Source organism: Pollicipes pollicipes, unplaced genomic scaffold (assembly GCF_011947565.3).
Source record: "Pollicipes pollicipes isolate AB1234 unplaced genomic scaffold, Ppol_2.1 Scaffold_7231;HRSCAF=8579_pilon_pilon_pilon, whole genome shotgun sequence".
NCBI classification, from domain to species: Eukaryota; Metazoa; Arthropoda; class Thecostraca; order Pollicipedomorpha; family Pollicipedidae; genus Pollicipes; species Pollicipes pollicipes.
The window spans coordinates 35,885,404-35,898,865 of record NW_023597034.1 but is presented as its reverse complement, the minus strand read 5'-3'; the positions used below and the strand labels follow the sequence as shown (position 1 = coordinate 35,898,865).

General features: G+C 56.1%; 1 pseudogene; it reads right to left on the bottom strand.

Moving 5' to 3' along the window:
* LOC119110055 (uncharacterized) overlaps positions 1–13,462 on the bottom strand; it is a 52,982-nt pseudogene that overhangs the window by 39,231 nt on the left and 289 nt on the right.

Here is a 13,462-nt window from a genome sequence, read left to right as displayed (position 1 = left end):
GCGCGGCGGCAGGACCGGCCGCCACGCGACGGCGCGCCTCCTCGAGCAGCCCGGTCAGCCGCAGTCGCTCCTCGCAGAGGCGGCGCGCCTCGGCGCGCACCACGGCCGCCTCGGCGGCGCTAGCCATCAGGCGGCGCGCGTTGGAGCGCGCGGCGCGCTTCTCGACGTTCGCGCGCTTGGCGAGGCGCTCCGAGTCGGCGCGCGTAGCGTTGATCTCTGCGCGCAGCCGGCTGACGAGGCGCTCCAGCTGCGCGTCCACCATCTGGCGCTCCAGCAGCCGCAGCTCGGCCTCGTACAGCTGCAGTTCGATGCGACACAGGTGGGCCGGGATGTTGTCGTCGGCGCGGTCCGGTCCGGCCAGATGGCGACACCGGCGCAGGGCGGGCGTCTCCATCTCGTCGCTCGCACGGCCGGCGCGCACGTTGAGCTGTTGCAGCTGGCAGCGTGTGGCCGCCAGCCCGGCTTCCATCGTGTCCATCTCGGCACGCTTGGCCCGCAAGCACTTAATGTGGTGCTGCTCGGAGCGCACTATCGTGTTCAGCTCGCAGATGTCCTTCTCCATGGCGTCCAGCTGACCATAGCCACGTTCGATGAACAGCTCCTGCAGGCTGATTTTTTCCTGGAAGGCGCACACCTCCTCGTCGCGCTCCACCAGCAGCAAGCCCCGCTCGTTCCGATCCACCACCTGCCGCTTGTATTCCTCCAGGTCGGACATGACCGTTTCTTTGATGGCGTTGAGCGCCGCCTGGTTGCAAGTGATCATCATGTCCAGCTGGTCGCACGTAGCCTCCAACTCCTTCATCGCGTCCTTCTCCTGGTTCATCGTGCTCTGCGTCATGGTCTTGTCGAGGATCGTCTTCAGCGTATTCTGGCGCGTGACGGCGTGCTGCCGCTCCAGCTCCAGCTTCCTGCTCAGCATGGTGTCCTGCTGCGAGCGCAGGATCTGCGTCTTCTTCAGCAGCTCGTCGCAGTTGGTGAGCGAGATGTTAAGCTGAGCCGACATCTCGTCTCGCTCCTTCTTCATCAGCTCGTAGCGGTCGGACAGCTCCTTGGTTTGCTTCTCAGTCTCCTCGTACTTTTTCTTGAACTTGGCCACCACGGTGATGCGGTTGCGCAGCTCGTCTTCGTTGCGCTCCACCTCGCCGTTCAGCTTCCGGAGGACCCTGGCATTCGTGTCCCGCTGCCGGATCAGATTGGCTGTGCTGCCTGCTCAGCGTGTCCAGCGACTTGGTCAGCGTTTCCTGCTGTCGGATCAGCCGGGCTCGTTCCTTGGCCAGGCGCTTAAGTTCTGCAGCTCCACCGATGTCAGCGTTGCCAGCATGTTAGTGTCGCCGTGCGCGATGTCCACCTCCTTCTGCAACGCCTTCCGCAGCGCCGGCAGCTCGCTCGCCTGCCGGCTCTGCTGCTGCACCTGCTTGGTCAGTTTGTCCATCTCGTTCTTGGTGGCCGTCAGGAGGTCGCGCTGCGCGCGCAGCGCCTGCTCCCCGCTGCGGAGGTCACGCTCCACCCGCTCCAGCGCCTTGTGCATGTCGCGCTCGCTCAGCGTCTCTTGGCGGATCTCGCTGGCCAACATGGCCAGCCTGGCCTCGACGCGGTTCTTCTCGTCCATCAGCAGCGCGCCTCGCTCCCGACAGGTGGTCGTGTCGCGCGACAGGTTCGCGCACTCCTTCGACTTGGCGTCCAGTAGCTTGTACTCCTTGTCCATGGCCTTGATCAGCTCGTTCCGCTCGTTGTCGATCTTCTGGGAGGCGTCGGTGGATTCCTTGAGCTCGCTGATGACGACGGCTACCTCCGACCCCAGCGCCTCCATCTGCTTCTTCAGTTTGGCGCAGTGTTTTTCTTCGCGATCCGCGTCTCGGGTGACGAGCACCATTTTCGGCAGCAGCCCCTCCTTCTCATCCTGTAGCACCGCTATCTTCTCCTCCAGCTTCTTGATCTTGGCTTCCTTCTGTGGAACGAGTCGCTCGCGGGCGTCGATGTCGTCGATCAGGTTGCGGATTTCTTGCTTGCGAACGCGTATCTCGACACCGATTTCGCGAATCTCTTTCTCCAGCATCGCGGGACTATTCAAGTAGATCTTTGAACTAGACACATTGTCTGCATCAACCTTCTCCTTTAGCTGCTCCCGCTCCTCTTGCATGTGCCTGGTTTTAAATTTGATCTGATAGATCGAATTATCCAATGACTTGCGTTGCTGCTCAAACGACGCCAAATACCTTTTAAGGTCGTCCACACTTTTGCCTTCAAGATCAGCTACCGTGTGGATTTCAGGAAATTCTTCCACGGGATCCCTCTTGTCTTTACTCGATTCCTCTAGCCTGGCCTTTTCCTTCAACTCATGCAAAAAGGCGTTCGTCTCTTTAATGTCGTCCCTCAGTCCGGCCCTGTTCTGCACGCACACCCAGAACATCGACTGCAGGTACTTGTGCTTCCGCTGCAGGTCCTTGTACTGCACCTCGTTGATCTTGCCGCCGGTGAAGAGCTCGTCCAGTACCTTGAAGCCGTCGCTCGGATCCACGGCGTCCGTCTCCAGCTCCTGCAGCAGCTCGTGCGTCTCGTCGCGCCCCGTGCCATTGAGCTCCGACTCCGAGCCCGCCAGCGCTGGGCTGTCCTCATACTCTTCCCCGTCGCCCGTCTCGGTCACCAGCGAATCGGATGAGTGGGACCGGCTGGCGGCGCCCGACTCGGAGGAGTCGCCGGCGCCATCTGACCGCGCCGGCGACGCCACGGTCGAGTCTGGAGCTGCCACAGACGGCTGGGAGGGCACGGCGGCAGTGTCAGCCGGCGGTGGAGGCCCGGAGGCCGGTGATGAGGGCCCGTCGGCCGGCGGCGAGGCCCCGGAGGCCGGCGGTGGAGTCCCGGAGGCCGGCGGTGTTGGCCCGTCGGCCGGCGGTGCAGGTCCGTCGGCCGGCGGCGTGGACCCGTCGGCCGGCGGCAAGGCCCCGGAGGTTGGCGGTGGAGGTCCGGCGGGCGGTGGTGGAGGCTCGTTAACCTCCCCCTGGCCACCAGCCTTGCCGTCGAGCTGGGACTCGGCAGACTTCACGGCCTCGCGGGATGCCTGGGAGGGCTCCGCCGTCGCCGCCAGCGCAGACTCTGAAGCCGTCGCAGTTTCGGCACCGGACGCTGCCGGCTTTAGTTCTCCATCCTTCGGTACGGCGGTGTGTGACATGGCGGCCGATCCTGACCGCGCTTGAAGCCGCAGAGTCACTGGGTCGATCAGATGTCACCCAGAAGCAGCAGTCCAAGGAGTGATTCTATTTGGGGCATGAGCGACTCTTCATGGCCCTGTTGCTTACACCGGATAGCGTCCGTTCAACCACCATTTGGTAACACTACGCGTCTTGGGCGTTTCTAGATTGGTAGAATACATTTTCGAAATGCTAAAAAATCGGCTTACAGGTCAACCTAAGCTTCAACGTGATCTTTAATGGCAGCGTTATCTAAAAACAAAACACAAAAAACTGGGCGCGGTCGTTGCATCGACCAATTCACGTGAAGAGGGAATCATATGTAACCTTGGTATCAACCGGTATCAACAGCATTTAGTCGTCTGCGTATTAAAGGAGAAGGCTTTACAGTTGCGGAGCATCGATTCAAACAAAATATTAGCCTCGTGACCTACATGGGCAGAGAGCTTGTGGCTGTGAAGGTAATGAAATTAGCATGATGGGAATAACGGTTTGAACGCAGTCTGATACGTTTACCGACTTTTGCACACACACAAAAAAGAACAAACAAGTTGTAAACCGATGTACGGCTGATAATGTGCGTGGGAAAATCAACTCTCCCGGCAGTCGAACCCCCCGAAAGCGAACCAAAGAACACCTGACCGGGGCGCTGACGTCGGCCGGCAGCAGCGTCGGGACGGGTGCCGGACGGCGGCGGCTGCGTTAGGCTCCAGCGCACCGGCACCCGGAGAACCGGGATGCGCACACAGCGCACGGCGCGGCGATGGTGGTGCTCAGTGCTCAGTGCTATCTCTTGTGTGTGTCTATCTCCTAAGTGCTCAGACTATCTCTTGGAGATATATTGCATTCCATAAGCAGACGGCGCCCGCGCACAGCCATTCTTCATGCCCGCAAGCAGGCCGACGCGGACGTACCGTGGGAGCACGCATTACATCAGCTCTCCGCGGACGTTTCTTAGCAGCCACCAGCGGGCGTTTTTTTAACAGCCACCACCTCGTTATGATCACGGGTACAGAGTTCGCGCGCGCGCACAGCTGGGACTCGTGCACGAGTCGCGTGTATGACTGGCCAGGGAGCAGAAGTCGGGTCAGGGCGCCAGGGCTCTCCGGCAGCGTGTCGCCACACGGACCCGCGAAGTGGTCCTGAAACGGCCGGGGGTCACCAGTTATTCAGGAAGGAATCTTACATGAGCTTTCACATGAGTGAGTGAGGTCTCGTCCTTTTTCACCCTGAGTTTCCAACTTGTGAAGCACATTACTTGTGTTCACAGGACGCGCTCGCACGTCTTATGGTAAAGCAGATCTGCTACCCCTACATCTTACACGAAGAAACGTGACAGGGCGCGTAGAAGCTTCATGACGAAGCCTTCACATTAAACTGCCGCAATTGTGGCACCCAGGTCACGAAACATTATATCATAATCAGTCTACAGCAGCCTTCCACACGAGCCAGAATAACGAGATCCACATCGCGCCATCACAAACCAGCAGCCCGCCACCCGACGGCACCGGCGCCTGCGCCACGCGCGGCACCCACCCGAACTCGCCCCCGTCTTCGGCGTCGGCTCCAGGTTGAACTCAGCCACAGGCCACCCCACGCTCGGCCACCATCGGGGGCTACATTGCCCGCCGGGTATACGACCGATGACGTACCCACCACTAGACACAGGTCACACGACTCCAGCTCGGTGTCTGTGGGTCACACGGGCGCAGGTGATAAGCTAAATGGAGACACGTTCATTGCTGAAGGCCAATTCATATACATATATATATATATATATATATATATATATATATATATATAACCGAGCCATGTCGCACACCACCACACAAAGGTTCATCAACCACATGCCCACCCCCACTCCCATTCTCCAGCGCCCACGGCCATAGGACACATACACAGATTCCGCGCCACGGGGGCACACGCTACACCGGAGATGCGTGACACGCCGAACACCACTCTACTCACAGGGCCAGCTCCCACGCACGCGCACAACGCACACGCACACGCGCACACACCAGCACACAAGCACATCCCCACGCCCACGTCCAAGCACACGCACACGCACACGCACACGCGCACACACCCAGCACACAAGCACATCCCCACGCCCACGCTCACGTCCAAGCACACACACACGCACGCGCACACGCACACGCACACGCGCACACACGCACACGCACACACACACACACACACACACACACAACACACACACACACACACACACACACACACACACAACACACACACACACCACACACACACACCACACACACACCACCCACCACCCAGCTGACGCAGCTCCCCCCACGCCGGCGCCGCCGTGTGATAAACGGCCGGCCTCACCGCCGCCGGCGGCACTTCACTCACGGGCCTGCTCCAGCACGTCCGGGTCGAGGCTCTCGCCGAACCAGACCACGTGCGGCCGCAGAAGTCCCCCACAGCCGGCCGCCTGGCAGCGGGGCAGCTCCGACTCGGGGATGTGCGCCGCCGGCGCGTTCGGCTCCGGAGCGCTGGCGGCGCCACGCACGCGCCCCGTTCAGCTCAGGCGCCGACGACGCGCCGAGCAGCTCGGACGGTTAGTAACGCCCGGTCTGGCTCAGATGCTTAGTCCGGTTCAGACACTTATGGCACGAGGCTTCGACACTTGTAACACTTCGGTTAACTACGTCGGCAAGCTTAGGCGCTTGTGACGCTTGGCCACGCTTAGACATTTCCGATCATGAACTTAACTGGGATGTAAATATCGATGTTAACCTAAGCATTCAGCGCCCCTTGGTGGACATATAACAACACTAAAACGGCCCGATAGCGTTTTTACAGCCTCATGTAACGGAACCTTAAACCTTCTACCCCAGCTAGCCTCTACGACGGGGGCAAAAAACAATGCGCCAACTAACACCCCAAAAGAAACAACGAGCTTCGTGCGCCCACACCCGGTTTTCCTGCCGCTCACGGGGCGTGAGCCTCTGGCGATGACAAGATTGAGAGGTAGCCACAGGGCCGCTCACCCCCCCCCCCCCCTGCCCCCGAGCGGCTCCTCGACTCACCCTGTGCCGCCAGCGCCGGCAGATGGGGTCGTCCCAGTTCTCGCGCACGTCACCGCAGCGCGTGCAGCGCGTCTTGAAGAGCGCGCCGTGCAGCTCGAGCACGTGCGACGAGCCGGCGCGCTGGTGCAGGCCGTCGATGTTCTGCGTGATGACGCGACAACGCCGGCCGGCCGCCGCCAGCCTCGCCTGCAACGCCGCGATCGCCTGGTGCGCCTGCGCGGACAGACGACAGCCGGCATCATCACTGCGTTCAGCTAAGAGTTACATCAGGTTGAACTATTTACTTCGTGGAGGCATGGACACCACAGAAAATGTGCAGGCGGAGAATCGCGTTCAGACGTAAACCGAGAGGGCGTCTCGAGAGAATGGGGAGGGGCGGGAGGGCTTAAGGGCGCATCGCCTGCACGACCGGACAGCTCCCATGAGGACCAACGTCATACTCTGTATCCCTACCCCCAAATACATCGCAAGCTTTTCTGTGTCCAAGACAGCTCGACAGCAAGCCTGGGGTCGCCACTGAGTCGTGCGGTAACAGCTCAAACACTTCGACAAAAAGGAGTCCTGCCACCAGGTTAAAGGCCATGACCCATGGGGCCTCAAAGGAGACGAAAGCGGCACTTCCGCACCCGGAACGTCGACTACTGACCTTGTTGGGGTTCGTGGCGGAGACTAGGTGTCGCCGGTAGTGGTAGAACTCCCAGACGAGCGACGGCTGCTCGCGGAAAGCGCCGGGCGTGTGCCAGGTTCTCTGCCTGGTACCACCTTCCGCCACCAGCCGCCGGCACCGCGGAAGGGTCGGAACGCCCGACTCGGCCGACACGCCGGCACCTGGGTCAGAGGTCAGGTCATGGCCGACCAGAGGTCACCGCCGTGTCGCGCTTAGGCCACGGCGGGTAACGTGAACGCGAAAAGGCAACGCATACGTCAGTGGGTCATACACGTCAGGGATGAGAGCGCGCTACACAGTGATCACGGCAGGTTACACCGAGGTCACCGGTACTGAGGTTACACTGAAATCAGAGCGGGGCTACACAGTGATCACGGCAGGTCACAGCCGAGGGTCACGGTACGTTATACCGAGGTTACAACTGAGACACGGTATCATTCAATCGATCGGCACCGGTTTGTAGCATGGATTCACCGAGGGTAGACTGTGGTTGAAGCGTTACATCAGGACCCCCTGACGTAAGATGGCACGGTACGGCCCCGGCCACGGCCTGGTAGCTCCTCGCCCACCTGTCAGCACGACCACGTGCTTGGACTCGGCCAGCGTCTTCCGGAATGCGGCCATGTTGGAGCTGGGTTGCGCTCGAGCGGCCATGTTGGCGACAGAAGCGGCGCGCAGCACGGACCCGGAACGACGGACGGCGGCCAGCATCAGAGCCCCTGGAACAGGAACGGCGGTCACCTGCCCGCCACGGGCTCAACAGCCGGGCCCGGCAGGTGAGAGCCGAACAGGCCGAGAACTGGGCGGCCTTCTCAGCCTCTGTTCGCACACTGTTGCAAATGTTCGCAGGCCGCCATCAAGTGGGAAACGCTCCGTCAGCCGAGCGGAGGCCGTCCCGGTCCTCCCCGTCAGCCGAGAGGAGGCCGCCTCGGTCCTCCCCGTCAGCCGAGAGCAGGCCGTCTCGCCCCCCCCCCCCCTCTGTCGGCCGAGCGGAGGGCCGTCCCGGTCCTCCCCGTCGGCCGAGAGGGGGCCGTCTCGATCCTCCCCGGACCGGCGCTCCGCGCTACAAACAGCCGCTGAGGTGCTGGTGCCGCAGGACCGGATATGGCGGTTACTCGGTCAGCTGCACCGTATCAGATGCTGAGCTCGGGCGGCGCAACAAGACAGTCTGCTTCAGCTCTGGTGCTGCTCTCGGTTCGGTCAAGGATGGTGTATGAAGAGAATGCTCCGTAAGATCGCATGCTCACCCAACTTCAAGCCAGCTTCAAGGCAATCGTCAACACTATATCTGTGATCATAAATATATTTGATTGCCCAATACTTGCCATCTTTAACAACCAACAAACAACTGACAAGGGCTAAAGAAATGCATCGTCCCAGCAACAGATAGTTCATGGAAGACAATCCATTTCGTCATTTCGCTTCGCACGCGGTCATTTTGGCGCTTATAATTCCGGAAAATCCACGTAGTTATCTTTCCACGTTTGGTCTCCGTGAACGGTTGCCTACCACTTCAGGCGTTTTCATCGGCAAGGACGCCGAACCAGGCCCCACACAACCTTTGGCGAGCTGCACTGAGGTCCGCACAGAAGTCCAGATGCCATGCACGCAACAAATAGGACAAAACATCCCTGCGCATCCCTCGTTGAATTGCTGATATTTCATGAGGTTAATTAACGTGATGATTTACACACAAAGATAATATGGAATAAACACTGCACATATGCGCCAACATCCGTGCGCACCCCTTCTGTTATGTCGTTTGTGTTGTGAGGAAAAACTGCCATTTACTATTATCCTGCAACACTTCTTGGCAATATTAGTTCATGTCACACCTTCCTGGATCCTAGTGTAATGAACGTATAAACAAGATGAACAGAACACGACAATTGGACGATGATTTTGCAACATGAGACCAAAGCGTGGCGCACCATGAGGCGATAGCGTGAAAGTAACCTGGTGGCCCGCGGTCCAACATATTGTGTTCACAGCATGTCGTTCATCCACCTCTGTTCAGAGCTATGAATGTGACATTTTTGCTACTACTAGACGCACCACCGTATGGCAACGGTACTCGACCGCCCCACATCGCGGGGAAATCACGCGGGCGTGTCCCCCCCCCCGCTCCCAGCACACCCGCGCGCGCGGGCTGCGCGACCACCCCAGTCACATGATCACGCGGGCGTGTCCCCTCCCGCTCCCAGCACACCCCGCGCGCGCGCAGGCTGCGCGACCACCCCAGTCACATGATCACGCGGGGCGCGTCCCCTCCCCGCTCCAAGCACACCCGCGCGCGCGCAGGCAGCGCGACCCGCCCCAGTCCCGCCTCAGTCCAGCAGGCTCGGCGTCACCAGGTGACTGTAGAAGGTGGCGGTGCGCGCGCCCGCTCCGGCCCGCCCGCCGAGCCTCTCCCTCCTCCCGGCTGGCCACGTTCTTGAGCGTGCGCGCGCCCGGGTAGGGCCGCAGCGGGTCCGAGCCGGTCAGGTTCAGCAGGGTGCTGCGCAGCTGGCGGAGCTGCGCGCGCCGCGCCTCGTAGCTGGCCGCGCGCAGCGCGTCCACCCACTGCGCCACGGCGGCGGCGCTCACGCACGCGAACAGGTGGCGCCGCTCCGGGTCGCTGTTGAGCGTGACACTGGAAGCAGAACGACAGATCGGCGGCGAACGGCTCCGCTGCACGTGGCAGTTCTCGAGCACGAACAGGCCGGCCGGCCCCTCGTCTTCCGACACGCCACCGTGCTCGTTGAGGCGGGTAGTAGAAGAGCAGGTTGTGACGCAGCTTGAACCAGCGCTCGCGCGGCCGGTCGTCCCGCAGGGCGGAGCGCGGCGACTTGTGGCTTAGTCGGCCCTCCAGGTCGGCGCGCTGCGCCGCCACCACCGACATGTCGCGCTCATTGGACCGCATCGACTTACCTGGGCGGCCCGGCCTGAAACAGGTCACAGGTACAGCCGGCTGCGTGCGGCAGTGGTGGGTGAGGTGGCGGTAGGTTGCTTGGCCATCGGCCACAGCTGGACAACACAACACCCTGGCTGTTGGAATCATTAATATGCGCAAGGTATGATCTAGCAGCTGAGATATCCCAAAAACTACATATTGATGCACCCATGCACGCAGTCTGCGAATGCCCACTGCTAATTGGAAAGATCGTTTCTCCTGGTAGCTCAACATACGCCCGGGTCAAATAACCTTCGCTCGGGTGGGGGTAAATTTTACACACACACACACACCCTAAGATCTTGGAAATTAAGATAGCTAACAACATCAAATGGATGGGGTGGGATGGCCTGTGCATGAGTCCACTTGTGTCCAACTTTGAGGTTAATGACCTTGGGGTCAAATAGGGTCAAACAACATCAAACTCCAGATTTAGGTCCACAGTGCCCCCAGACCTCCTCATGCCACCACTGTGGATCTAAATACCTGTTCTAAACGAAAAATCAATGACATTCATTTAAGACCAGCGGCCTGGTATGACCTCTGCAAAAGCTAAGGTGACAAAAAACCTTCAAGAATATGATCTTTTCATTCAAATAAGCATCAGGGATTGTGCCAGGTGGTATGTTCCTAAAACCAAATACTGGTCCAGATCATCTTATGTTAGTGACCTCATCTTACTTTTAAAATACATGGAACATGCCAGCTGGGCTCCTGTCATAAGTAAATCTGAAAAAGCTCTACAAAGTTTTTAAGCAAAAGGGCAGGTTAGCTTTGAGCTCTGCCTGGCCTTCATGCCAGACCTGGGTTGATGGAAATTGTATTCCTAAATTCAGTTGGTATATTGTTGGTATTAAAAACTACCTCAGCAATGTATGGCTTTGTCTAACACTTTTTGTTGCCTCATGTAGAGTGGCACCTCAGAAATGGTCTCCCTGACAGCCCTGACAGCCAAGTCCTCGGTTTGACCCATTACTGGAAGAGTTGGAAACCTTGATGTTTCCTGGTATAATGCATACCAGGATATTTTGCTCTCCAGCATTGTGACTAGGAAAAATTAATTTTTGTGTACTCTATCATCATGCAACAAAAACGGCTTTTGAAAAACTCATGGTATCTTTCCTTGTCAGGACCAAAATTAAGCCAGAAGGTACACCAGTTTGAGACTTGCTGCTTCCATCAGGAGCCATGTATTCATAATCTGCAAGAGAACAAATTTTGCACCTACCAGACTAGGACACCCAATAGCAAGCAGCCCACGTTGCCACCTATGTTTACGATAAATCGTGTATGGAGTGTGTGGATGTTGAATGGGATCTCCTTTGAACAATACTGGGAAACGAAAAACGAGGGGCAGAATCGCACCGGTCTGTAGATTAGCATAGTATTGCACAGTATTGCTAAATAAGGGCGTAGAAAGCTCTCACTTCCTACGCCCTAAACGGCTGCCTTTGCATGTGCCCACCACTGGCATGGCAACGCAAATGAGAGAATCACTCGCAATTCAGCGTCGGAAGCGTGTAAACTATTCAGCGGCTTGCGCCCGCCTCCCAGCTCAGGTTGGAGGTTGAGCATAGCAAAACTCTGCAATTGGTTTTAATTATTCGCCTCCTCGTGACTGATTTGTCAAGTGCATAAATATTCTGGTCGCGCTCATGCCTTGAACAGATTTGTAAACATTTGGAAAGAAGCTGTATAGAGATAGGCATCACGATTATGACGAAGGACTTATTCGTACTCATCCAGAATCGCCAAGTGGTTGGATTTTTGGCCACTATCTGGTATCCAGAGTACAAAAATGAAATGGCAGCTAGGGATTCAAATCAAGCTAAATTTGTCACTTATGGGTGTGAAAATAGAAATGGTAATTCAGACATTACAAAATATACCTTAAAGTCCAAAAACGTTGCTATAAAAAGTCAAAAAACTGTTCAGAGACAGCTATCTCACTCAGGCAGAAACATCAGGACACCGGAGTAACATCAGCCCATAACTTTGCCCCGGCAAATTAGAGAGAAGGGTTTCTTAGGACAAAAACATAAATGAATTGCAACATAAATTATCATGTTTCACAATATGGGTAAAAGCACATCAAAATCCATGAATACATTGTATTATCATCCGGAGTCAGCGGAGTGACTGACTCCGATCCCTTTTGGCCGGCCTGGACGGGTCTGTCAGGCATTCTACTTGCGCTGGCTCGGTAAATCGGTTGAGAGTGCTGCCTGTCTCTATTATTTGGCTGGGACGTGCGGGCCTCATGCGTTGTCCAGGAGGTGGAGGGCATGAATGTGTTTAGTCATTTTTAAAACCAGTTAGCTGGTGGGGCGTGAGTAGCGTCACCGTGATAAAGCATAAGTAGTGTGACCATGGTAAAGCATGAGTAGCATATTTGTTGTGGAGCATAAGTAGGTGGCCATCCATGGCACATTCATTTGCATTTTTTGTGCATTGTTTTTCTCTGGCTGTGCGTATGGTAGCCATTGGCCATGTTGGAAGGCGTATAAGCCTGGTGCATAACCACTCTCCATTTTGAAAGGTATATAAGCCTGGTGCATAACCACCTGCCCATTTTGGAGGGTACATGTGCACAGCCTGCAATTGTCATAAATTGCAAACCCATACATATATATGCACCTGTGTTTCAGGACACAGAGTCTCAGAGTGTGTTGTTTCAGTGTGCCATGTTTAATACTAATGTTTCCTTTCATTTGAAAAAATGTAGCGCTTTTACATCACTCATTCATCAACACACATTATGAATATAATGTCACTAACATCAAGGCAACTGAAATAATCTCCCATGATACTTTTCCCTATTTATGTGGGCATGTACTTCAGAAACTAGTGGGGCACAGGTCTTTAGGACAGCAGGATTCTGGTCAGCACTGAATGGTCTTTAAGATAGCTATTTCAGTTCAAAACCATATATAAATGTGGAGCACTCCCTTTAGCCATGAGCATACATCAGTGCAGTGAACTTGGCTGGCAGCAGCCAGGTATAACAGTTCCTTTGATTCTCTGCTTTCATTTGCTTGAAACTGAACCATACCAACAAGTGGCAGTAACAGGGAAAACCACACAAAATAGCAACACTGTTAGACTACAGCTTTTGATCAATGGAAAGACTAACCTAATGGCTAGCAAATAAATATGAATGCATATGTAAAAGAATGGCTGTTGACTTTATCAGAAGTAGATTACAGTGAAACATTTCATCAACTTCTTGGGAAATGGCCTGATGGCAATCTAGGCAATAACTGGCAATTTCATACCAAGTAGTATGACACTTATCTCTGATCAAGAAGGAAACACCAGTTAGAAAGGTAGAGGGATCATGGACATCCAAATATACTCCATGCCAAACATGCCTGGCACAGCCAGAATGGCAGCAACATTGCTGAAATTTCAGCAAAAGTACACTGTAATACTGAACACTCATATTTTGGCAACCTGCACATGCTCACTGATCTGCACACCATTTCAGTACATGGAAAGCTGTTGCTTGAAGGAATTGTGATGTTGCAAATACCATTTCAAGCAAGTGTCTTTGAAGCATTTTAATAAAAATGCAGTGAAAGTTTAGCTATTTGGCCTGTCCCGAGCTCGGCAAACATCACCC